The sequence below is a fragment of the Cucurbita maxima genome, unplaced genomic scaffold (genome assembly GCF_002738345.1).
Source record: "Cucurbita maxima cultivar Rimu unplaced genomic scaffold, Cmax_1.0 Cma_Scf00001, whole genome shotgun sequence".
Classification (NCBI taxonomy): domain Eukaryota; kingdom Viridiplantae; phylum Streptophyta; class Magnoliopsida; order Cucurbitales; family Cucurbitaceae; genus Cucurbita; species Cucurbita maxima.
The window spans coordinates 10,095,754-10,122,274 of NW_019272017.1; the positions used below are offsets into that span (position 1 = coordinate 10,095,754).

At 37.9% G+C, this 26,521-nt stretch overlaps 1 protein-coding gene, 1 long non-coding RNA gene and 1 pseudogene across 6 annotated transcripts in view; 1 reads left to right on the forward strand and 2 right to left on the reverse strand.

The window, feature by feature from the left end:
* Positions 1 to 26,521, reverse strand: part of LOC111487991 — a 601,695-nt pseudogene that overhangs the window by 49,945 nt on the left and 525,229 nt on the right.
* Positions 1 to 26,521, reverse strand: part of LOC111490157 (NADPH-dependent pterin aldehyde reductase-like) — a 49,643-nt gene that overhangs the window by 14,875 nt on the left and 8,247 nt on the right. The window lies entirely within an intron of this gene.
* On the forward strand, positions 5,958 to 7,923 carry LOC111490305. Of its 3 annotated transcripts, XR_002719533.1 has the most exons (4): positions 5,958 to 6,035; positions 6,113 to 6,165; positions 6,704 to 6,782; positions 7,732 to 7,923. It is a non-coding gene; the product is annotated as an uncharacterized LOC111490305 (long non-coding RNA). The 3 variants fall into 3 exon arrangements; XR_002719531.1 differs by having other exon boundaries at positions 5,992 to 6,165; XR_002719532.1 differs by lacking the exon at positions 6,704 to 6,782 and having other exon boundaries at positions 5,993 to 6,165.

The following is a 26,521-nucleotide window of genomic DNA, read 5'->3' on the forward strand; positions in this document are numbered from 1 at the left end:
TCTCTTTTATATTATTTCTTTCTTCCTATGTAGGGCTAAAAAATGATAAGTAAATAACTCTCCAAAAATAGAGTTCTTTTTTTTTTTTAGGTAATTATGTACTCATACAAAACATTTTCTTATTATTTGCTCCGTTGGTTCCAATTAAAAAGCATGAAATAGTCAATTGTGGTTCAACATGAAAAGAATATCAATTTGCATAAATCAAGCCTAATTGTATACTTAATTGAGTTATTTGGTAAAATTCTAGAACATTTATACTGAACCATGATGTTGTAGCAAATCTGGAAACAACCCCTACAGACAAATCTAGAAACAAATTGTTGACTGATGCTGAAGTAATTCAGAAATCAAACTTTTTGAGCATGACATGAAAATTTTAATCCACCCTCGTGGGACATTGACTACCCAATTAAGAGCATTCTAAGTGGACAACTTATCCTTTCTCTAACTCTAAATGGGAAGAAACAAGGAGAAGGTGACTTGAAAAAGGAGGAGAGCCACTAAATAGAAAACATGGAATAGACAACAGTTGGTTCTACTGCGGTGAAACCAAAGAGAAAGAAGAAGAACCCTAATACAACAATGGTTGAAAACGGAAGGAAAAGAAAACCAAGAAGGATAGATTAGGATAAAGAGGTAGACGTGAGAACAAAGAAAAGGAACTTCCATTGGAGGACAACAACAAATTCAGCTTGTATGGAGAGCTAAACCTTATAGGGGAATCGAGAGAGTTTTAGATAGTTTAAATATGACGGTGTGATTTTAGTTTGTTAAAGAGTTGTTAATGATTTACCTATTTGTTTAGTTAGCCACTTTAAATACATAGTTGTTCTGTTATTAGTAAGAAAGAGGGAACAATAAAATTCTCCTTAATACTCTAGTTCTATTGCAAAGATACTGAGAGGTAATTGAAGGGTTATAAATACTTTTCTCCTAGAGATTTGTTAATAGAAATTACAAAACTATTATGAAAATAATCATGCATGACCCTCGAAAATGGGCTAGAGAATCTATTACAAGAAACTAAAATCCACAACAAAACTCAACAACTTATCTATTTAATTTTTCTGAGTCGAACCTTCCTCATTATTGTTGATTTTCTCATTGTTTTTTGTTTTTCAACAATAGTGACACTATACATAATTTTGTTTAATTAGTTTAAAATCACCGACACCCATTGGAAAAAGCTGACTTAGGTTCTAGCAACAAAAGTAACCAAAAAGATAGATTCTCGGTAGAATCGATAATTTACTTATTACTTGCTACTTGTAATAATGTATATTTTCACTTATTCTTGTGAATTTTACATCATTTTATTATATACATCCATAAGCGATCAATTATCTACCTAGTAAGTTCCAAATTGGGGGGTCAATGTCCCATGTGGTTTGCTGATTTGGATTATAATTTTCATGTCATCCTCGAAAAATTTACTTTCCAAATTGTTTTAGCATCAAGGTCAACAATTTATATAAACATGTCATCGTCACAAAGTTGTTTCCAAATTTGCTACAACATCATGATTCAACATAAATGTTCTGAAAATTTACTTAATAACTTAACTCAATGTCCAATTAGGCTCTACTCATGCAAATTACACTTTTTCAGGCTTACTAATGAGAAATAATGGAGCAATTATAAAAAAAAATTGTGAGCTGCAATGGACTATTTCAAGATTCCTCTAACCATCTTTTGCTTAGATGAGCTAGATGTTACATTTGCTAGCATTTCCATCTCTTCCCATTGGCGTTCCTTCTTCAAACTCTTCTTGCACTGCTTGCTTACCTCTTGTCCTTGGTGCCATTATACTGTAGTTTGCTAGCTGATTTTTTTCTTGAGTTTGAAGGATATTTGGATGAGCTATGTGGTGTTGTGGTTGCAGGCAGCTACTATATAGCTGACTTCATACCCTTCTTGTGAAATTCTCAGCTTAGTATCTCTAGGAGATACTTCAAATTTGTGTATGCAGACTAATTTTGTTGTTGTCTGTTTGATGATGAAAGTCCCACCTCGGCTAATTTAGGGAATGATCATGGGTTTATAAGTGAGGAATACTAACTCCATTGGTATAAGGCCTTTTGGGGAAGCCCAAAGCAAAGTCATGAGAGCTTATGCTCAAAGTGGACAACATCATACCATTGTGGAGAGTTCTGTTCGTCTAACCATTGTCATGTCTGTCTTCTATCCAACTTCTGTGGCTGTCAGGTCTGCCCTCTTTCCTTTACCTACGCTGACAACTATTACCTACTGTTGTGCTCAAAGTTAGCTGTTGTATGCGATTTCTGATGTGTAGCAGATTTTTCTTACCATTATGATTTCCTCACTTGGAAATGGGTCTCTCCATTCATATTTTTTTTTGGATACAACAGCAGCTGTTGCATGAGAAGGCTCACATCATTTAAATAAAATAAGATGAAATGTATGTGAAGGATGAAATGTATATGAAGACAAAAAAAAAAAAACTACATGGCAACGTGCACTAAAAGAAAATAAAAGTTGTTATCAATCACATCCAAGCATACACTAAATGCAATTGGCCTCCAGTTGAAATTAGTCTTCCTAATCACATCTAAATAAACCTAATTCACATATAAATTTTGGCTACCTTTTCTTAGGGCATGCTAGTCGCTCACAGCAAAAAAAGTAAAAATAAAAACTAAAAAAATAAAACTATCATTCTAAGAAAAACTAAAATGGTTTCTAGAGAGCTTGTTACCCATTTACGATTCATTCTTCAGCTCCCCTTTTCTTATTTTCTTTTCAACCTTATAACCTCAAATAGGCAATGTCTCTTTTTTACTTCTCCACCTAAATAATGGTTGAGTTTTTGTCCATTCACCTAAAAGGATCTCTCTTCATCTCACATTTTAGTGTTACTTCTTTTTAAGGAGTGACTTCTTAACTATAAAAAGACGGGTCATCTTGATTATAATTTTATAAAGAATAATTTTAGGCTTGATGTGGAATAGCAACCCATCTTTTTATAGAACTCTTTGGGCCTTATTTCTTGTCAGCCAATTTTTTGTTTTTTTCTTTGTACATCCTAGAATTTTTGTAGGCTACATGCATAAATTCATTCAATTTATTTAGTTTCATTCGTCTTAAGTCTACATCTACATCATAGTCAAAATTTAACTTCTTTAATGCCCAAAATGCTTTATGTTTCTAAATCTCGGGGTAGATGACATGTCTTCCCAAAAACTAGCTTGTAATGGGACATCCCTAGAGTGGTTTTTAAGGTTTTCCTATATACCCATAATGCTTTTTAAGGTTTTCCTATATACCCATAATGCATCATCAAGCTTCACAAACTAATCTGTTCAGTTGGGTTGTACCACTTTTTCTAAGATATTTTTTATTTCTCTATTGGATACCTCTTCTTGTCCATTGATTTGTGGATGATATGATGTTGTCACCCTATGTTTTGGGTTATACCTTTATAAGAGGCTAGTCGTCAATATGTTTAGAAAATGTAGTTTTTCATTACTAATCCATGCTCTTGACACACTAAATTGAGTAAATATGATCCTTTTTAGAAACTTGAGTACGATCTTTCCATTGTTGGATGGGCCAGCTATTGCTTCCATCCACTTGGAAACATAATCTACAACTACTAGAATGTACAAATTTCAATGAGATGGAGGAAATGATCCCATAAAGTCAATGCCCCAAGTCAAATAAGTTAAAAACGTAGGTGAAAGACTACAGAGATCGCCCCTTGTACTTGCTATCTCTACAAGATCTGATGGTCTTTCCTGACTCACTCGAATAAGGAGACCGTAAAATAGCTTGGCCTCTCCTTGATTTTACTCTTTTACTCTCCTGCCTAATTTCTTTTAGTCCAATCGAGTTTTGAGGACTTGCTTTAGAAACCGAGTTGGAGAGGTGAATGAGCTTGAACTTCTTATCCAAAAGTTCTACTTCTAAGATGAAATTTAGGTGTAGCTCATTTTTGGCCATTAGAAACCCGATTGAAATACTTTAGCTGCTGTCTTTTGTCCTCCAAAATGGCTTCCATATGGGAATGCATGGTATTGTTCAAGAATTATTGGTATTTCATTATCTTGAATGCATCTTCTCATTATAACATCTCCATATTGCTTAAAAAGAAGAGAGTCATCTCTTGGATAACTTTTTGTTTCATGAAAGAACCTCTTTCTTTCCAAATAATTTTTCTTTTCAGGTACGATGACATAGGCTAAAAAATCACTATGTTGCATACCATGGACTTGTTTCCTCCCTACTAGTGTTGCTGCTTATTTTGAGCAGTTGCTCGCTCGAGAATGAATCATCAATTTCTTTTTTATTGGCTTTTTCCTCTATGTTTTCCATCTTACCTACATAGTTATTAGCTCCCTTAGTGTCGAATCTTGAATTCTTGTAACAGTAGAATTCATCTAATTAATCTTGGCTTGGCATTAAGTTTCATCATTAGCTGCTTGATTGATGCATGTTTAGTGTGCACTTTCACTTTTGCTCAAAATAAATAAGCCCTGAATTTCTCAACAACAAATACTATAGCAAAACTCTTTTTCAGTTGTTTACAATTCACTTGAGTCACATTCAACGTTTTTCTTGCATAATAGATAGGATGAAGTATCTTTCCTTTTTTTTTCGATCCGAACATTGCTTCCACGACAACGTCAATAGCTTCCCATATTAATTCAAATAGTGAATTCCAATAAGGATTTGATATTACAAGAGAGGAGCCGTGATCAATGCTTCAAAAGTTGTCATGCATTATTTATAATAAAAAAAAAAACAAAAAATTGTCTATTTGCCTCTAACAAACTCCAACACCATTTTTCAATTTTTGAGAAGTCCTTAATAAACCTCCTCTAGCACTGTCCTCTAGCACTGTGTATGTCCTAAGAAACTTCCAACTCATTTCACAGAGGTAGGTGGATTAAGTTTTTCAGTAACTTCAATCTTGGCACCATCAGTTTCTATTCCTCTTTTGGCCTCCCACTATCCCTACCATGAAATGATATTTTTTCCAATTGAATACAAGATTTTCTCTTCCCACTTTTGCATAACCTTCTCCAAATTTCACAAATAAGTTTCAAGAGATTCTCCAGAAATCGAGAAGTCATCCATTAATGATTCTACCATGTTTATAAAGATGGTTATCAATACATCGTTGAAATTTTGCTAGAGCATTACATAGTCCAAAAGGCATCCTTCTAAAGGCCAAAATTCCTTATGGGCATGTAAGTGTGGTCTTCTCTTGATCTTTTAGACTAATTGTAATTTGGTTGTATCCCAAATAACCATCTAAGAAATAGTAATGTGACTTTTTAAAAGGTCTATCAAGCATTTGATAAATGAAGGGGAAAAATGGTCCTTGCATGTCGTTGTGTTCAATCTTTTGTAATCTACAAACTATATGTTCATTCACTATTCTAGTGAGGATCAATTTATTGTTCTCATTTGCCATTACTGCTACCCTCATTTCTTAAGATCACATTAAATAGGATTGACCTAGTTGCTATTTGCAATTGGATATATTATTCCAACATCTAACCACTTAATAATCTATGGTATAACAACCTCTTTCATCATTTGATTTAATCGTCTTTGTTGCTCAAGGGATTTAAATTGTCCTCCCTCCAATTGAATCTTGTGCATACATAGTGAAGGAATAATTCCTTTTATATCCATCAATGACCAACCCATTGTCCCCTTGTGCTTCTTTAACATTCCGAGAAGCATATCCTCTTGGGTCAAGGATAATGTTACTGTGATAATGATGGGTAGTGTCTCCTTGTCACCTAAATACATATATTTAAGGTTTGGAGGTAGTGGTTTCAAATCCAGATGTGGTGGCCGAAATAAAATAATAATAATAATAATAATAATAAAAGGAATTAAATCGGCCAAGTCCATGGAGGGACAAATGTTGCACCTCCACCTACTATAGTGGAACCTTAGAGGCCACAAAAAAAAAAAAAAAAAAAAAAAATGAAGAAGAAGAAAGGGAAGACTAGGAGAGGGTTTGGGAGAATCGAGGAGAGACTTCATCTAGAATTGAGGTGAGTTCTTGAATGTTTTTCAGATCCGAGACTAACCTTTATGAATCGAGACCTAATGTTTGAATACGTTCATCTAGGGAAGCTGACTTCGTGAAGACACTTAGCAGAAATCCGAGAATCGTCTGAGATGGTAAGTGAACTTCGGCTCAAATCTCATTCTATTTTGAGGCTGAAATCACGAAAAAAAAAATACCAAGAAGTAGCCCTCAACACTATCTAGAACTTTTCTGAAGGAACCATATCAATTTGAGCTTCGGATCAAAAGATATAAAAATCAGAAAAAGGTGGATTGGAAAAAGGGTGGTAGATTGTAGGAGAGAGAGAAAAGAAAAAGAAAAAGAAAAAAAGGGCGGAAGGGCGAGGAGAGAAACTCGATAGGCGGCAACATGCGTCGAGCATCGACTGGAGCGACGCAGCTCCAGCAAAACAATGACGGGTATTACCAACAGAAACCAGATCGAACAGCAGCGAATCGGACCGCTGGTCGTACCGACCCGACCTGCGACTGCATGAAGCAGTCCGCGTGTGGCCGTCGTGCGTGCAGCCTGTGAATGGCGTCCTTTCCCACGCATGGGTAGCGCTTGGTCGGCGCGTGGGAGGATCGTTTTTCATTTGTTTACCTTTTGTTTGTCCCAATTTCTAATTTAATAATATTTTTATGTGAATAGGGACCTAATCAACGATAATCAATGTTTTTTGACACCTTACGAGCACAAAGACGCTAGCGAAAGGGCACGCGTCAATCAAGTAGGTCACCACACAAAACTTAGGAAGAAATACTTATAGAAATCGCCTTGGTATGCATGCATGCTAAATTAGTTTCCTTATGTGATTGGACTTTTCTATGTTGTGAGCTTAGGTTGCAAAGTACATGTTGTATGACCGATATATATGCTTCCATGATAAGTTAAACATATTTTATGTTTCCGCTTAGTTTGTAATTGTTTATGCATGCTGAAAGGAGGATGGGTAAATTGTGAACTCTGCGTTTCGGGTGTTGATGGACGTTATCATCCTGTTGAGAATAATTGCCTATTTTTGCATAAACTGTATAATGTATCTGATTCTTGATGTTTGCTGCCTCTTGATAATGTTTACGAAACGTTATAATGTCTAGTACACGTCTTAGGAATGAGCCTAGTGATCCAAGATTAGAGTGACCAATCACTGAGCCTAGATCAATCCCTTCCCTAGGAGCTTAGCAAATCACCACGGTAAACGTAGTACCTTAGGGATGTTTTAAACTGCTAGTTGTCTGAACGGTGTCTCTAGTTTTGCATGGTAAACGTAGTTCCTACTGACCCTAGCCGTTTTGCATGGAAAATGTGTCCCCACGTAGTATAACCCATTAGCTACATGGAAACGGGTTAGGTCGCGCCCCTCTAGGGGAACTATTATGGGCTTAGGAGGTACTCAGCATACCCCTAGGCAAGATACCATATAGTCTCAGTTAGCCATGTAAAGGTAGCGCCTCGTAGAGAGATACCGGTCAGTCCAACTTAGCATAAAGAACTCTTAGAACGAGACGTCCTAAGGGGCAACCCCCAAAGGTCTAATATTAGAACTAGACGTCCTAGAGCCAATGAGAAACCCGTGATTGACTGTTAAGCTTAGGATGCGATGAGAGCCTACAAGTAGGTGTCCTACTGGGTATAATTTTATACTCATTCCTGCTATCTCTTTTTTTTTTTTTCAGGTACGCGAGGCGTTGGGTCGAGGTGGGGCGTGATCAGAGAGGCGAATTGTCACAGAGGAATGCATGTCCTGGGGCGTCAGTTCAGTCTTTTCTTTTTATATTTTCACCTTTTTGTTTTTTGGAACTTTCATTTGTTTGAATCTTTGTATTGAAACTTTCGGTTATAGGAATAAATGATTTCGCCTTTACACCTTCTCAACTTTTTCTTTGCGTAAACATTGTCTTTTGAGTCACGGCTTATAGTAAAATATCAGGTCATGACACGTTTGGTATCAGAGCACCAGGTCTTAGGTCCTGTAGACATTTAGGATAGAGAGTCGTGTCCTCTATGACTATGCCCATCAATCACGCATCGCTCTCGACCAGATGTTCTCACGGGTTTGAAATAAAGAGACAAAAGTTTAGTTAATGTTTGAGGAATGTACCTCGATCCCCTGTTGAGTTATAATTGCGCACTACGTGTAAGGCATGCTAAGAATGAATTATAACCGCATTTATTTTCTGTTGTGATATATAATGGCACCAAAAAGACGTGGATCTTATACTGGGCCTAGACTCAGAAGAGGAAGAAGAAAAGTCGCTCAGGGCGCCCCTGTTCCAACACGTGAAGTGGAACAAACCAAACCTCAAGAAGAGGTTAGAGACACGTCCTGAGTTAGCGAGAGGACTGTACCATGGGCCCCAAGAACCAGAATGAGCTAAGAGGAAATGATGGCCCTAGAATTGCCGGGTACAAACCCTATAGCTCAAGACTCATCTCATTCGGATCCTGATGCTGAGGATTTGTCTGACACAGAGCCTACTGCTCAAGTCTTGTCTGATATGAACCTTTCGGATCTTCACACCGAGAAAGACCCGCCTGTGCCTGTCACTAATATAGAAATCACACGCAGCCAGCCGATCCAAGCTCACGATGGATATGATACAAACCTTCATGATCACCTCAATGGAGAACCAGAACTTAATGACCTAAAACCAGGATATGATGACAAACGATGTAGGCGATGATGGCTAATCAAACAATAGTGCAAGCACCAAAACACCCAGGGACTATGACAGTGGAGTCCCATTTCCTGAAGGATTTTTGAAGGCACAAACTGCCTAACTTTGATGGGGGCAAGGGTCGGGGGCAAGGTGGACCCTGTCGCAACAGAGACGTGACTGGAGGCTATTGAAACAGCCTTTTATTTCATGAAGTGTCTATTGGAGTACTAAGTCCATTATGGAGCGTACACGTTCAAAGGGGAAGCGCACTTCTGGTGGAAAGGTGCTAAGATGATGATTACACCGAATGATGAGCCAATCACCTGGTGCTAGTTCAAAGAAGCATACCTCTGCAAATACTATCCTGTCACTACCATAATGAAATTGCACGTAGAGTTCCTTGAGCTCAAGCAGGGTGACAAGCCAGTGGAGGAGTATGATCTAGAATTCAACAGACCGAGCGGTTCAATGCAAGTCTTTGGGAGAACATAAGGGTGTTGGGTTTTATGTCTTAAAACTCATAGTTTGTAAACAAAAACATATTCTATTTTCAATAAAGTTATTATTGATGTTTATTTAGTAACGATTGTTATTGAATAAAGTGAATTTTACGATCATTAATCTAAATCCAATAAACTAAGAACACTCTAGCTATAATATGATTACTTGAACTATATGTAGAGACATAAGAGTGGATCAAGTTCAAGTATATAGTCAAAATGATCTATAGTACAGGGATAAGGCTGAGTACCTTATCTTGGGGACACTATGACTGCGGCCCACTTTGTATATGATATAAACAATGTGATCACTAAATTGTACGTGTTGAGACATGTGAGTGGGGGCGTCCTATGCAATGAGTATTGCATAAGATCGAACCATGAAGAAAACCACTCTCACTTTATAATGTCGTTTACTTTTGAGACTGATTTTTTCATTCGATGACCTAAGTAACTCGATCTTAATCCTAAGCTAACTATGAACTCCTGTTTATTAGGAATTATCCTTAGATTTGCATGGGTGAAAGTGGCCCGAGTTTTTCGACTCAATAAGCCTCCGATTTCAGGGGTAAGACTGGGTGAATAGTTGGGACATAGGGTGTAAGATGGAATTCTCTCCTACCCGCTTTTAGGGATAGTAGAGAGGTTGTACCCTTAAGTACGGTCTCCAGGTCTTGAACAAGGGGCCTTACCCTCTCATTGGCCAGAGAGGAATTTGGTTTGGTGGTTGGACCACAAACCAATTGTTCATTAGAGAATTAGTGGGACTCAAGGAACAAGAAGTAACTTTAGGGGTAAAACAGTAAATTGACCCAGTTATAGTTATGAACAACCTGTGAAGGATCGACTTACTAATCATGGTTATATCAAATGTACAGAAATATATCTATAGTGACGGAGTGCAACTACTAGGCTATAGTGGAGTGTCCTAGTAGTTAACGAATGTTGGTTAACAAGGTTAATGAGTTTAGCCGGTTAATCTCGGATCGTTGGAGCCCATGATCTGTAGGTCCATTAGGTCCCCCTGCTAGCTCATATCGGACTAAACCTTAGAATAGTGTGACGAGTGAGTTCGAAGTGTTCGAATTCAAATTAGGGAATATACGCTAAATATATACGACATATTTAACCGCATTTTGTTTTAATTATGAATTAAACAAAAAGAGAGAATTGAAGATATTTAAATAAGATTTAAATATTTTAATTATGAAGAGGATTCATTATCAATATGTTCCGAAATTCATTGGGATTGGCATTTTATTTAATGTTAAATATTAATTAAATTGTTTAATTAATCATTTAATATTATTTTGATTTGAAATTAAAATTTTAAATTAATTGTTGAATTAAAATAAAGAAGGTCAAAATGTTTACTTCACGAAAAAAACATGTTTGAGTTAGTGGAATATTGAGTGTCAATATATAGTTTAACCAAACTTGTGTGTTTGCCACATTATCCAACAAATTTGAGTGGAATTTTGAGTGTCAAAATTTGGCTTAACCAAACTTGCATGTTTGCCAAATAAACCCCACTAATAAACCTACAGATCATGGGCTCCAACGATCCGAGATTAACCGGCTAAACTCATTAACCTTGTTAACCAACAATCATTAACTACTAGGACACTCCACTATAGCCTAGTAGTTGCAGTCCCCTCACTATAGATATATTTCTGTCCATTGGATGTAACCACGATTAGTAAGATGATCCTTTACAAGTTGTTCGTAATTATAACTAGGTCAACTTACCGTTTTACCCCTAAAGTTACTTCTTGTTCTTTGAGTCCCACTAATCCTCTAATGAACAATTGGTTTGTGGTCCAACCACCAAATCGAATCCCTCTTAGGCCAATGAGAGGGTGGGGCCCCTTGTTCAAGATTTGGAGTCAGTACTTAAGAGAACAACCTCTCTACTATCCCTAAAAGCGGGTAGGAGTAAATTCTATCTTACACTCTATGTCCCCAGCTATTCACCCAGTCTTACCCCTGAAATGGGAGGCTTATTGAGTTGGCGAACTCGAGCCACTCTCACCCATGCAAATCTAAGAATAATTTTGAATAAACAAGAGTTCATAGTTTGCTCAGGATTAAGATCGAGTTACCTAGGTCATCAAATGAAAAAATCAGTTTCAACAGTAAACGATATTATAAAGTGAGAGTGGTTTTCTTCATGGTCCGATCTTATGCAATACTCATTGCATAGGACGCCCCCACTCACATGTCACCACATGTAAATTTAGTGATCACATTGTTTATATCATATACAAAAGTGGGTCGCATCCATAGTGTCCCTAGAATAAGGTACTCAACCTTATCCCTGTACTATAGATCATTTTGACTATATACTTGAACTTGATCCACTCTTATATCTCTAAATATAGTTCAAGTAATCATACTATAGCCAGAGTGTTCTTAGTTTATTGAATTTAGATTAATGATCGTATCATTCACTTTATTCAATAACAATCTTTATTGAATAAACATCAATAATAATTTTATTGAAAACAGAATATGTTTTTGTTTAAAAATGGTGAGTTTTAGGACATAAAATTCTTGATGGTTAGTTTGCTTTATGTGGCATTTGTTGATTGTATGAACTTTGTCCCTTCCGTGAGAAGTTTAAATGGTTTCTCCACCCTGAGTTATAAGTGTTTGAGAAGGGATTACTTTTATGGTTGCCTTGACTAGCATGATTTCTCACATAAAAAATTGAAGATGGATTACTTGGACATTTATCAAAAGTGTGTTCTTCAAAATATACACAAGATTCTACTGTTGTTTGAGTCATTACAACAACAATTTGAACTGGTGCTTTAGTCATTGAGTCTTGTCCTAACGCTAGATTTTGTAGAATTGTCACAAAAGCAAATTGAGCAATGATAGAGGTGAAAACATCAACTTCAAGTACTTCTCGGGTCTTCTTTCTTGGATTGCTTCTAACATCAGCTTATTGACAATTGTTAGATGCTATTCTTTTTAGGATCTCAAAAGATTCATTGTACGTCCTTCACAAAATATCTCCATTGGTGGAATCATCCACCACTTGTTTAGTAGCAATATTCCGTCTATTTTAGAAAATCTCCATTTGGATACAATGAGGTAGTTTATGATTAGACACTTTTTAAGCATCTTCTTAAGTCTCTCCCAAGCTTTACTTAGTGTTTCATCTTCAAACCGTTGAAAATGAACAATTTCATTTTTGAACCATGCATTTCTAATGGGTGGAAAATACTTGATCAAAAAAAAATTCTGTTAGACTATTCCAGAATCAATTGCTCCCGGTGCTAAAGTATTCAACCATAATTTAGCACCAACCCTAAAAAAATAAAGGAATAAGATCAGTCTAACCATGATTCTATCCACTCCTTGGAATCATAATGAGTCACTAATTACCAAAAATGACTTTAGATGTAGGTAAGGCTCTTCTCACAGTAGTCCATGAAATTGCCCAATGTTTGCAGCATTTGAAACATCACGGGATTTAGCTCAAAAGTAGTAGCATGCATTTTCGGTCTAATAATGCACGAATTTAGCTCTTCCACAGCTTGGATATGTATATACTCTGATTGCTCTTTCTCCGTCATCTACTAATGAATAGCATTAGTAGTGATTCTCTCTAAATTAGCCATCACGGTTGGATTTTCAAACTTTTGATTCATTTGGACTCCAAAGTTTCCTTGATGTATATTTTGTTATGTCATTCTCAACCTTTGCTCCCTCAACTCTGGCCTAAAGGTTGTCTCTATTTTAAGAACCAAAATGAACTCCAAACCAGTAGGTGGGTTCATACACCCAATTGTGTAGTAGAAAATTCTGTAGAAATAAATTTAGCACTAGAAAATTCAGTTTATTGTGGCTTTTTTTTGTCCTCAAACTTGCTGTAATCTTCAAACAAGTAAAGTAACTAAATTAGGTTCCCTAGTAACGACTCAAAAAATTTGATTGTGTGTGAAGATACATAATAAAATAATTCAAGAATAAGTGCAAGTATACACTATCACAAGTAGTAAATAATAAGTAAATTATTAATTTTACCGATCCTATTTTTTAGTGACTTTTGTTGCTAGAAATTTGGTGGGTTTTTAGTATCATTCAAATGGGTGTTGTCGAAAAACAAAGAGCAACGAAAAAATCAATGATAATGAAGAAGGATCGGCTATAAGAGATGAAATATATAAGTTGTTGAAATTTGTGGTGGATTTTAGCTCCTTTTAATAGATTCTCAAGCCCTCTTTCAAAAGTGTGATTATTTCCATAATCATTTTGTAATTTCTATTAACAAGACTCTAAAAGAAGAATTATTTCTAACCCTTCAAGTTTCCTTGCAATGAAACTAGAGTATTAAAGAGAATTTTCTCAATCTCCCTCGTCTTTCAAGTAGGAAAAAAAACTATATATGTAAAGTGGCCAACTAAACAAACATGTAAATCACTAATAACAACAGTTTAATTCGGAAAGTTTCTTGACATTAGAAAATAACTACACTTTTTCCCTTCATGAGCACCTTAAAAGTCCAAAAAGATCCAACTAATCTTCAAGGATAGTATTTTAAGGCTAGGACTATTTCTATGTCTTGGGTATGGAGTAGAAGTGGACAACCTAATGGAATCCACTCTCTTTGAACTGGCACAAGGGACATACAAATAAAGAGCTAAGAACCCAAAACATAAGAACACATGCCTACGTCCTACGAATTCAAAACTTAAGGACCAAAGTCCTCAAAACAGGAATTATGCTTAAGGACCTAAAACTGATGGCTAGAACCCAAGGACCAATATCCTTAGAAAAATAACCAGGACATGCCTGTGACTTAGTATGGTATCTTAACATATATCATAAACACGATTAAGAGCCTATAAGTAGTCTACTTGTTAAGTTTTATACTTGCTCTAGTATTTAGATATTTTTCAGGTAACAACTAAGTATTTGTCAAGGATGGAAACAATTTTTGTGACCGTTATTTTGAATTTTGTTCCTTTATGTATCTAAAGTTAAAAATTATATTTGGAATACAGTATGTTTTACTCTTTAAATTCTTCTAAGCCTTTTGTAATCTCAAAGCCAATGAAACATGTATTCTAAAGCAGATTTTATACACAACAATAATATCATAGTAGTTGACAGACATAAAGAATCGATTCTTCATAATTATGATTATTGTACAATATAGTGTCTGCTCTATAGAATTATCAACTAATGTCTAGTAGTAAATTATCTTGGTTGATTGAAATCACATTCGTACCAGAATTTGAACGATTACAAGGTCACACGCCGGTGTGGTGTTTGTTAGATGAGCTAGACTATTTAAACATTGAATGAGACTATTGCGATATAGATGAGCTTAGAGATTAGGTGACGGAATCTTAACCACTAAAGTGGTAATGATCTATTACCTAAGAGAGAGAATTTAGCCTATAACCTTCCAAAGTCATAAGCTAGACACATGGTATATAGATTTAAAATATGATTTATTGACAATTGCCAACCACCTATTCACGGAGTATTTTTACACTCATTTACGCTAATGTTTTTGTTAAATGATACTCGGCTTATAGAGCTTTGACAAGTGTATACCAAAGCAAATGGGTTATGGAGCTTAAATAGATTAGAGTTTTGTATCAGTTGGATGAAATTGACACATAACTATTTTATGAGATCCATATATATATATATATTTTTTTTCTTTAGTAACTGTCCATGAATTAAATATTAAAAAGACATGTGGTTAAAAGTAAAAAAAATGACTTTACGAAGCTTTAGGGTTTATTTCATGAAGTTTGTTTTTTTAAAAAATATATATTATATATAAAGAAAATATTGGGTTCATAAACAATTTAGAATCAAACATAGTTAGAACAAAGAGCCACAAACATGAACAAAATAGAACCATATCCGTCTCCACCGAAAGTTAACAAAGAAAACGATCACAAGTTCCAACAATACCTTGAGATATAATGCAACAAAACTCCAATAGAACGTTTCTACCTATCCATTAATCTTATCATCTTTATCTCTCATCAACTCCTCATATTGACTCTTCTATAGTGCGGTGACATAGGGATCACACCCGACAAGTTGTTGTAGGACACATTGAAGAACGAAAGAAAGTCAAGCTGAGATAGGTTGGAAGGGATGCCTCCACTCAACAAGTTATAAGGAAGGTCCAAGCTCTCCATTTGTTTCAATTCACAAAGGGTCTCCGGTATCCGCCCTTTCAATTTATTGTGTGAAAAGTTCAATGCATGGATCTTGTGTAAGTACCCAATTTGTGGTGGGATTGTTCCACTTAGCTCATTGTTTGATAAATCCAATCCACACATGTACTTCAAAATACTCCCTTTATATCGTTCTAATCATGGTCATGAAATTTACTTTCTAGTACTTTATCTTCCTGACTAATTCTCCAAAACATTGCTTTCCCATCAAATAAAACATCAATCTATCTCAACTAAGAACACACTTTTAAAATCAAGCCTCATTTAATTCATATGAACTTTTAGACCCTTTTGAGATCCCAAACGACATGTTACCTAAGCATGAAGAAATCGATCTCTTGAGTTTATTACTTAAAAGATCCATAATACTCATTTCTTTTCCCCCACAAACATGTCTTGGAATTACAATAATTATTTATTACCCTAATTTTATTAATTGAAATAAATAAGTTTATGAAGATTTTTTTTATGTTAAAATTGATAGATGAATTAACAAAAAGTACAATAATTATTAGTTTATGGATAAAAAATATTGTTTTTTTCTTTTTTTTTAATAAATTTAAAATTCATGCCTCTCTTAATTAAAAATAAATAAAGAAGGTTTTAATCATTGAATCGATTATTGTTGAGCGTCAATTCTGTCAAGTTCTTCAAATCTGTTTGGGAAACAAGAAAAAAAAAAAGAATTTTAAATAAAAGAAAGATTAGAAAATTGAAATCAGTAATTTGAGAGTACATTTGTGATTAGTGAAGGCAGAGAAGGCATTGTGGGACAAGTCGAGTGATTCCAGCTTGGGAAAAGGGTTTAAGAGAGAAGCGTGGAACAAGTAAAGCATGTGGTGGGAATGGTCGATGTCCAACAGAGTAGAGAGAGAGAGGCGGAGTATGTGAGGTGTGGGAGAGTGGCATTGAACTCCCTCCCACTCGCAGCAGTTCCGCCCACTCCACGACGGAAGGGAATCGATGCTAAAATTATGGCCATTAAAGAACCGCTTCACCTCCAACAATCCCAACCTTTCTTTCTCTAAGCAACCGTTGCATGCGTTCGCTAATTCAAACACCAATATCACCGCCACTACCAATCTTCCTGACATTCTCGATATCTCTCCTCCACTTCTCTCTCTCCTTTGCCTCCGCTTTGCTTTAACTACTCTCCCATGGAACATCCAAAGCCTGTCCTTTAGAAGTGCAACCCCTGGTGGAGCATCCACCGCCTATGCTGGTGGAGCATCCCAACTTTTCCACCACCTCCTTTTTCTACTTTTAAATTAAACCAGACTATTAAAACTTTATATATTCTAATTTGTTCTTCATAACTAATCATTAATCCCAAAAATTGTAAAGGTAGGAATTTAAGTAAAGGCATGAGGCCCTTGCTGATGCCATCATTCATTTGCCTCTACCTTAAAGGCATAGTATGGGTATTTATAATAATACTCAATTCATGGATTACAATTATGCAATTGAGTTGTTTAAAATTATGCAATTGAGTTGTTTAAAATTATGCAATTGAGTTGTTTATTAGACTCTAACGTAGGGTTGAATGCATCATACTTTTCTATACACGATTTATGCAAGCATGCATGAACTCACTATGGAGACTCATATACAAACCCCCTAAATTTGACTTTAAGGTGAGACTCCTAAGAAATTTTTTTAAAATAGTAAGTGGGAGAACAAAATGTATCAATGTATACTACCATCTTCATCATTAGGAACGAGTTCGTGGGACAAAAGTAAGCTAATTTAGAGTTAGATAGAACTTCAGCTAAGACCATCAAAATAAGTGGTTTTACTATCGGCATGGTTAGAAGTTTGTTTTATGTATGATGACATGTGCCCAATGTGTTTGTACGTGTCAAATGTTTGATAGGTGTGATGTGTTTATAATATGTTTGATAATACAATATTAGAAAGATATTTGCCTATAATAAAATATCAAATATGATATATATGATAAACTATAATTTAGTATTAAATATCCTTAACAATAATACATGTTATGATATGGTATGTTGCATGGCATGATATAACACCATGTATGATATGAATGATACATAATAAAATGTTTTACCTGAGATATGCTTTAAAGGCTATGCTATAAAATGATATGATATGGAGAAAGAAATTGGAAGGGGTTCTTGCATGATTTAATTAATATGAAAAATATTGAGACCTCATATATTATTGTATGTCAGATGCATCGGGATATTATCCTCTTATGATGAGTATGGATGTGTAAATGATGAAAAGAAAAAATGAACGTCATGTTTAACATGATGCTACGTGGGTTGCAAGTTAACATGATGCATAGAGTAGCAAACATGACACGTGTCCCAGTGTCATGTTAACATGATGCATAGAGTGTGGTCTACAAATCAATATGTTTCCAGTAGATCTTGCATCCCAGGATCATGAGCGATCAGAAGCTTACCCATTTGCATTCAGAGATTTTCTTAGCCCAAGGAGCTAATTCTGAATGTCCTAGAAATGAGAGATGTGATTTAAGCCACCTAGATGTCCCTAAAAGTCTAGTAGACCTCCACGACATTTAAGAATGATAATGGTAGCCTCCGAGGCTGATAGTAACTAGTATAGTATTAATGAGCTTCCATTTCTCTTTCTACTCAGATACGGTACTATCGAGGTAGATGTGAGGCCGGTTAGATTTGTGTTACTCATTGGTTTGATTGATTACTCTGCATGGTGTATCTTTTTTGTGCTTGGACGTTGATCACGCTAGTAGTTAGTGGTTATCCTGCATGGAGGGTTCGTCCAACGGGAGGACGTTAATCATGCGGGTAACTAGTGGAGCTAGCATGTATCGAGGAGTAATGTCCTCACCCTTGGGTGACTTCATGGCTTGTGGGATGGGTCCACCAACTAACCCCTCATGGATGACGAGCAAGCTAGCACTCACCATGTTGTCCCCCACCTGGTACAAGGTTACTTGGTGTAGCGCCTCACCTCGGTTACCGTTGTGTAGGCTAAGCTAACTAACCAAGATTGCGCACAACAATAGCAATACACCTAAAGTCTAGAGTAAAGCATGTGCTCTTATGCCAGGTCAAAGATGCGGTGAGGGCCTACGAGTAGGTTGCTTACTGGGTATATTTATATACTCACCTATTTTTCTTTCTTTTTTCATGTGTTTGAAGGTTGTCGGTCAAGTGAGGAAGCGTTTGAGGTGCAGTCATAGACTCTGTAGATCGTCAGTCCATTTTTGTATTTGAATATTTTCTATTTTGTTTTGTAATTATATTTCAAACTTTTTTTTTTTTGGGTTCCTAATAAATTTGAACATCTTCTTATAATTGGATTTTATTTTAAATTTAATGATGGTGTTGCTTCTTGTCTTTATTTTGATTTAAATTTTATCACATTAATTTTTTATTTTATTTAAACCGCCTAGAACCCTTAAGAACTAGTTGACCTCCATGACATCTAAGAATGACAAAAGTACAATTGGATTACCCTACATAGCACATCCACCATATTAAGGGACGTAGGATTACGCGAGTAGCCTTAGTAGCTGGCAATCACATGGGGTCGCTCCCCCAATCTTGGGTGGCGAGATGGTCCTATGGGAAGGGTTCACCAGCTAACCTCCCATGGATGATGAGAGCAAACAAGCACAAACCATAATATCCCCACTAGAGAAAAAGTCTTATAAGGTAGCACCTCGATCCAAGATGTCGATTACACACTGCTTAGGCAAAGAAAGCTACCTAAGTCTAAGAACAAAAAAGTAGTGCACCCCAAAGATGATATTTGTCCCTCAGAAGACCTGTGATGCTAGAAATGAGTGAACCACCCCCTCCATATCGAGAGTGAGTATGTGAGCAGCTAAAATACCGCTTGAAATTTTAAGGAACCTTAGATGTTTAGACAGTAGTGGAGGCTAGACCCGAACTTCCTAGAACCTAGAGTAAAGCTCGTGGATAACTGTTAAGATAAGGATGCGATGAGAGCCTACAAATAGGTTGCTTACAGAGTATTTTTATACTCATCCATTTTCCCTTTCCTTCTTAGGTGTTCGCAAGCTGCTAGTCAGGTTGAAAAATGTAAGACCCGAGCCCTGATGGAAAGTTTAAAAATCTAATTTTTCTTTTAAGTCAAACTTCTAAGATTTTATTGAGGGTCTTGGAGACCAAATTTGGAGATGACGGTAGAGAAAAATGCTTGAAAATAATAGAGCAACTTAAAAAAAAAATATAAAAGAAAAGTGATAGAAAATTAGAAATATGGTCAAAGTCAAGTCCCGAGAGTAATTTGGTCATTATGCTCTCCCTTCTCATTGTACATTAGATCGAAAACAGGAGTTCTGGCGTTCGTCAAAGGAGATAGGTATTGATGTTTCTTGCCATCTTTAGACTAAGATAATTATTTCTCAGATTAGAAATAAATTGCAAGAAAAATACCTACTTATACACTCTACAAATCTTGTGAAAAAACCGTGTTAGTTCAAGAAATATGAAAATGCAAAGATAATGGAAAAATAATTGTAATCTGGAAATCGCACAAGGAAGACGACGGCCGAGACACGTGTCAGGCGGCGAAGATGTCGTGCATCGCCAGAGAAGAAGGGGCACGTGTCAATCATCCAATGGTAGAGAAAATTCAATGAAATACTTCGCATCGAGCAGGAATCGAAGGTCCGCGGCCTGCTACCCGAGTCCGCGACCTGATGACCCGCTCGAAACCCGGACCACCGACCCGGCTTCTCATTGCCACACGTCAGCATTAAAGAATTCAGATTTCCAGCGCGTCCTTTCGGTTTCGACCCAACGACCTCGACCTCGTCTGACCGTTCAACAGGTACCACGTGGCAATACCTCAGTGCGCGTCTTCCCTCCGTCATGCGCATCCGTACGCGCGCATGTGAGCGGGTTCATGCGCGTGAGGTTGCTGTTTCAGCCCATTCGACTTCTGTTTTGCCCGATTTTCCTCCCGATTCCAACTCTAACCCTATTTTTTTTATATGAAATAGAACCTAAATGGGAAAAATCAATATTTGTGGACATGTTATTGGTGTAGAAATGCTAAACGAAGAACACGCGTCAATCATGTAAGTCACCACATGGAACTTTAAGAAGAAATACTCGTAGGAGTCACTTGGAGTGCATGCATGCTAGTTTAATTACTTTAGATGGTAGCTTCCCACGGTTAAATGTAGGTAATTTTATTGATAAGAGTATGGACGTATTATGTGAAGTATTATGAGAATTATCTGCGTGTTGCAATTATGTTTTAAGCTTCTGTTTTATATGTATATGTTTAATTCATGCTGAAAAGAGGATGGGAACTTGTGAACTATGCGCTCCGGGAGTTTATGGATGTTATTGCCCCGTTGAGCATATATGTTTATTTTGCATGAATTTTGTATGATGATGTTGGATGATAGTTGTGTGTACACTCAGTTAATTTTCATGACCCACAGGTATGATAAGTCTAAGGATTTGTGGTTAGAGCGACAAGTCACTAAGGTATAGACCTAACATTTCCCCTAGTAGTCTAACAAACTACCACGGCATACGAACCATCTCTAGAGTATCCTTAGGCTACATGTGTGTGATTGGTGTCATAGCTTCATGGGGGACCAGGGGGTTCCTGATCAGAACCCGATTGCTCTTAGCCATTTTAGCATGGGAAACGTGTGCCCACGTCGTATAGACCATTTAGCTGGATGGGTTAAGGGGGATAGCTCTCCCCAACCAGGGGGACTAACATGGACCTAGGGGGTTGCAACTCACTTCCTAAGTAAGATACCATGTGGTCTCAGAGCTATGTCGAGGTAGCTACTCGTAGGGCACCAGTCATACACAGGTTGGCATAAGGGAACTCTTAGGGTTTAAATGAAAGGACGAAGAACCAAAGAAGTCCCAAGGGACAAGTCCCTACGGGCATGCCCTAAATAGCTAACACCAGAACCAAACATCCTAGTGTTGAAGAAAAGTCTGTGGGAACCTTAACAGCTTAGGATTCGATGAGAGTCTCCAATTGGTTTACTGAGTATAATTTTTATACTCCTACCTTTCTACTCTTTTTTTTTTAGGTACCAGTTGAGGTGGAAGAGCGTTCGAGAGCTGTGCGGTCACAGAGGGGTGTCCTTCTAGAGCGTCAATTTCTTGTCGGTCTTTTGGAGTCTTTTGTATTTCATTTCATATTTATAATTTCTTTTGTAATAATTTGAAACGAAACTTCTCTTTCTTGTGTTTTAATTGAATGATATTTTTATATTCTACTCTTATTTTCTTTTTTTTCTTTTTTTTCTTTTTTTTTTTTTTTTTTTTTTTTTTTTTTTTTTTTTTTTTTTTTTTTTTTGTTGGTTTGTTTTCAATTTTTGTTTTCATCCTTTTAATCATGGTTAGAACAAAACTGGGTTAGGACAAATTCACTAACACTATTTTGTTGGAAGGTTTATTCTCTACTCCTCTAAGAAAGTATCATTTATGATACAAATACTATCTTTAATATAGGACCGTAAAAGTAACCACTTATGATCTCTTTGGAATAACCTACAAACCGGCATACTTTAGAACATGGATCTAATTTATTTGGATTTGTTTTCAGCATATGGGCCACATATCCCAACTCCTTAAAAAGTATTATAAACCAGCTTAAGACACTTTTTTTTATGAAACTATATTTAGTATGCATAAAACTCTGCATATCTCCAAAAGAAAAAATAATAATAATTTGGTAACGGAGCATAGCTCATTTCTCCTTTTCAAAATATCATTCTTGAGGAGGTGGTATTGGAGGGGAGAGTATTTTTTATCGAATAGACTCGAAAGGTCAAATTCATATACTCTCTACCAATTCAGCTCGTTATCAAAAGAGGGTTTGAAACTATGACGATGAGGTGAGAAAGTGCGAGAAAATAGGGCAAACATGGGGAAATAGAAGCTAACCACAGTCAAAGTTGACAAGCTAAACTGGCAGCCAATTCGTAGCTTTTCATGTTTCTATAACCTTTCAAAATTTAATTTTCAGGACTTTTTCACCATTGACTCATTTTAGGACCCACTTGGGACATTTGAGAGGATTCAAACTTCCAAAAAAAACATCCCAAACTACTCATTTTAGACTATTCTATATAAGTTTATATGTAGGATCGATTTGAAATAACTTGAATAGATAGCTTATGACTGAATTATGGATGCTTTAATCTATTAAATACAAAAAATTTGCATGTAAAGTTGTATCTAAAGCCTCATGACCTACTATTAATTTTTGCTAACATGAATTTCTCTACCTAGGCTATATATGTGAACCACGGCCATACCTGACCCCTAAGGATGGTTAGTTAAGAGACGACACTGTTCCAAAACTCTGAGCCTAGTAGGACCATAAACGTGCACTAGGGTGTGATGAGCAGTTTAGAACCCTAGATCAAGACACACAAGTTTCTCGGGGTAACTCCCCTCAATTCTCAAGGAGTTTAGTACAACTAGGGGCGCTCAATACCCTTAATGATATTATAGATTTGAAAGATTTTCTTATCAGCTCATGAGGGGCGAAAAGGCTATGTTACCACAAACAAACCTAGATTTCCGATTTTAGAGCGTGAATACAAGTTATACCAAAGTCGACCTGTATCTTAGCATCTAGTGTTGAGTAGATCAACAACTTACCATACAAGAACAATTAGTGGGCTCGACAGCTCACTCCTAATCATGAACTCATTTACAAGGAGGGATAGAGGTCTTTATGATGATGATAGATATAGGGGTCACTTCTCGCAAGTTGTTTGGCAATGTGGGGACTAACTGTCAAAACAGTAGCTTCTATAAGTGAACCTATAATAGGAATAGGGATCCGCAGTCATCAATAGTGGCCACCTAGGAGCTAGAGTAGTAAGTTGTGCCTTAAAGTACAATGCACCATATAGAGACCTTGCTTGGGTACGGGAACTCGTCTACAAGGGTGAAGAATCACATGAGGTAGTAGCTTGGCAAGCACGAGGATTGCCCCCTCTCAATTGAGACGCATTATTTGGTCTATTAGTGAGTCAGCTAACAGTTGACCAATATCGAACGATATTTCTCATAATGTCCTAGCCGCTTATTAATAATTGGGAGCAGTTAGTGGTTGCACTCCACAAATACTTGACATTGGGATGAGTGACATGGGCAGGAGGGTTAAACTAACTATGCAGCATGAAATTGGACAACTAAGCCTAGGAAATGGAATATTTAATGATTTGGCTCAATTGCACGTTTCTGTCATAATGTATTATAATGAATTTAATGTTGGGACTCTCACATGATATATTGAATGTACTTTGCTAGATATGCAAGAAGGTTGGAAAACCTAATTAGGCCCTAATTTATGTATAGGCATGATGAAATGTTTCGTTCTCCTCTCCAACCGATGTAGGATCTCACAATCCACCTCTCTTAGAGGCCCAGTGTCTTCGCTAGCACGCTACTCAATGCCTAGCTCTGATACCATTTGTAACAACCCAAGGCCATCGCTAGTAGAAATTGTCCGTTTTTGCCCGTTACGCATCGTCATCAGCCTCACAATTTTAAAAACACATCTACTAGCAATTTGTTTCCATACCCTTATAAGAAATGCTTCATTCCCCTTAGCATGTGCGTGCACCCACCGTCGTTTCAATCATGCCGCCCCGCATTCGTTAAATGCAATTTGTGCGCATTGCATGTTGGGTGCAATCATACCAGCACTACTGCATCGGATTCCATAGTACTAAGTTGGGTGACCACCACTTGGGAAGTCCTTGTGTTGCACCCGTTTTTTTATTTCTTTTACTCGTTATTTCAATTTCTCCCCGCTCTTTTCTTCATTTCTTTACAAATGACAACCGTCCCCGCTCGCATGCTCACACCCATCGCGTTTCTTCTCCCTAACGTGTCCGTACGGGCCCCACCAGCCGTTCCAAGCACGTGCATGCACCCACCGTCACCTCAATCATGCCGCCTCACATGCGTTAAATACAATTTGTGCGCATTGCATATCGGTTGCGATCTTACCAGCACTAATGCACCGAATCCCGTCAGTAGTATGATGTTGGGTGACCACTTGGGTGGGAAGTCCTCATGTTGCATCCCTTTTTTATTTCTTTTACTCATCATTATTGACTTCTGCCAATTGAGAGGAAACGTCGACGGAGTAAAAAACGGCCAAAGAAAAACTTCATTGAAGAATAAAATAACGGAAAACAAAAGAAGAGAGAATATTTGCACTGAAAACTCAATTGATTATTTCTCATTCAACTTAGGGATTTACCTAACAATCTCCTCCTAAAGCCTTATGGTATATGTCTACCATATTGTTTTAACTACGATTTGAGTCTTATGGCTCGGTGTTCTGGCGGCATGTCCTCCAAACTCCACTTTTGAGCTCGCGCGCCGCCAGTCCAGGTGGTTCACCTCCTCCCAGTGGGTCTTCCATTCTCCAGTACCTGACCACCAGATCATTATCGTGATCGGCATCCAGCGTCGAATCAGCATTCCATGGTGTTGCAAACTCCACTGGTTCAGGGGGTGCAGCCAAAGTTGTGGTTGGGGTTGGCGTAGGCGTGCCCGGTGCAGCTGATGGCGGCATTGACAGTTCCCGATACTGCTCTTCTCCTTCTCCCAGCTCTGTGACGAGGTACTCCACCATGAATTTATTTGGATTTTGGTCTGCCTCGGTCACATTGTTCCACTACCAAAAGGTGGTCTCGTCAAAGATGACGTCACGCGACACATGAGCTCACCCCTCCGTAGGATCATAGAACTTGTACGCCTTGCTTCTGGGTTCGAAGCCGATGAAGACAACCCTCAGCCCTTTGGGATCGAGCTTGGCGAGGTGGGGACGCGCGTCCTTCATGTATGCAACGCAGCCGAACACTTGGAGATGATGTACCACTAGCTTCTTGTTGTACCAGGTCTCGTGTGGCATCTTCCTGTCGAGGCTTCGCGTTGGTGACCGATTGAGGAGGTAGACGGCCGTCATTACCGCCTCTCCCCAGAACCTCCGGGCATCCCGGCCATCCTCAGCAATGACCTTGCTGTCCCGACGATGGTTTGATTTTGGCGCTCCACCACCCCGTTTTGCTAGAGAGAGTAGAGCGTCGTTAGGTGCTGCTGTATGCCAAGCTTGTCATAGTACTTACCAAAGCTCGTCGAGGTGAATTCTCTTCCTCGGTCCATGTTAATGCTCACATCTTCTTTTCACATTCGACCTCGGCTCGCGCTTGAATGCGCTTAATCGCCTTTGCCGCCTCATTTTTCGCTTGCAGTAGGATCAGCCACATGAAGCGACTTTTGTCATCGACTAGCAGGAGGAAGAGGGTCTTGCCGCCTAGGGTCACCGGCTTAATGGGCTCGCAGACATCGCCGTGCATGAGCTCCTATGGCTCACCGGCGCGGTAAGACGCCGAAGATGGAAAGGGGGTGCGCCTCTGCTTGCCGATGAGACACCCGTCGCACAACTTGTTCACGCCTTTGATTGCCGGCAAGCCGTCCACCATCTTCTCCTTGTGTAATTTTTGTAGGACAGGAAAGTTCAGATGCCCATACTTTGCGAGCCACCTCCAAGATACTTCTTCGGTCCTGGCCGAGAGGCTGACTGGTTGCTCTATCTCCAACTCCAAGATGTAAAGGCGGTTTGTCGTGCACCGAACTTGTGTGAGCAGCCACCGTCAATCATCATGGATCTTGAGTAGCCCGTGCTCTATGAAAATGTGGCAACTGGCCTCATCGAGTTGACCCAGGCTCACAAGGTTATCCTTGAGCCTTAGGATGAAGTAGACGTCGGTCAGCTTGTGGTGCTCGCCTCCCTTGCCGACGAACAGGATGGTGTCGCGCCCTTCAATCTCGACAACGGAGTCGTTGCCGAACTTAACCGTCCCGCGAATTCCTAAGTCAAGCTCGAAGAACGCAGACTTGGCCTCGGTCATATGGTTTGTCGCCCCCGTGTTGAGGACCCATCTCCGGTGCTTTTGTTGCTCGCCTCTTTCACCGATTTGAGCGAACTGCTCCTCCTTCAGCTGAATTGGCTCCCCAGCTGGTGCCTTTGTTACACCCAGTTGGAGCTCTTCCTCGACATTGACGCTCATCGGAGTAGTTATGCCATCGT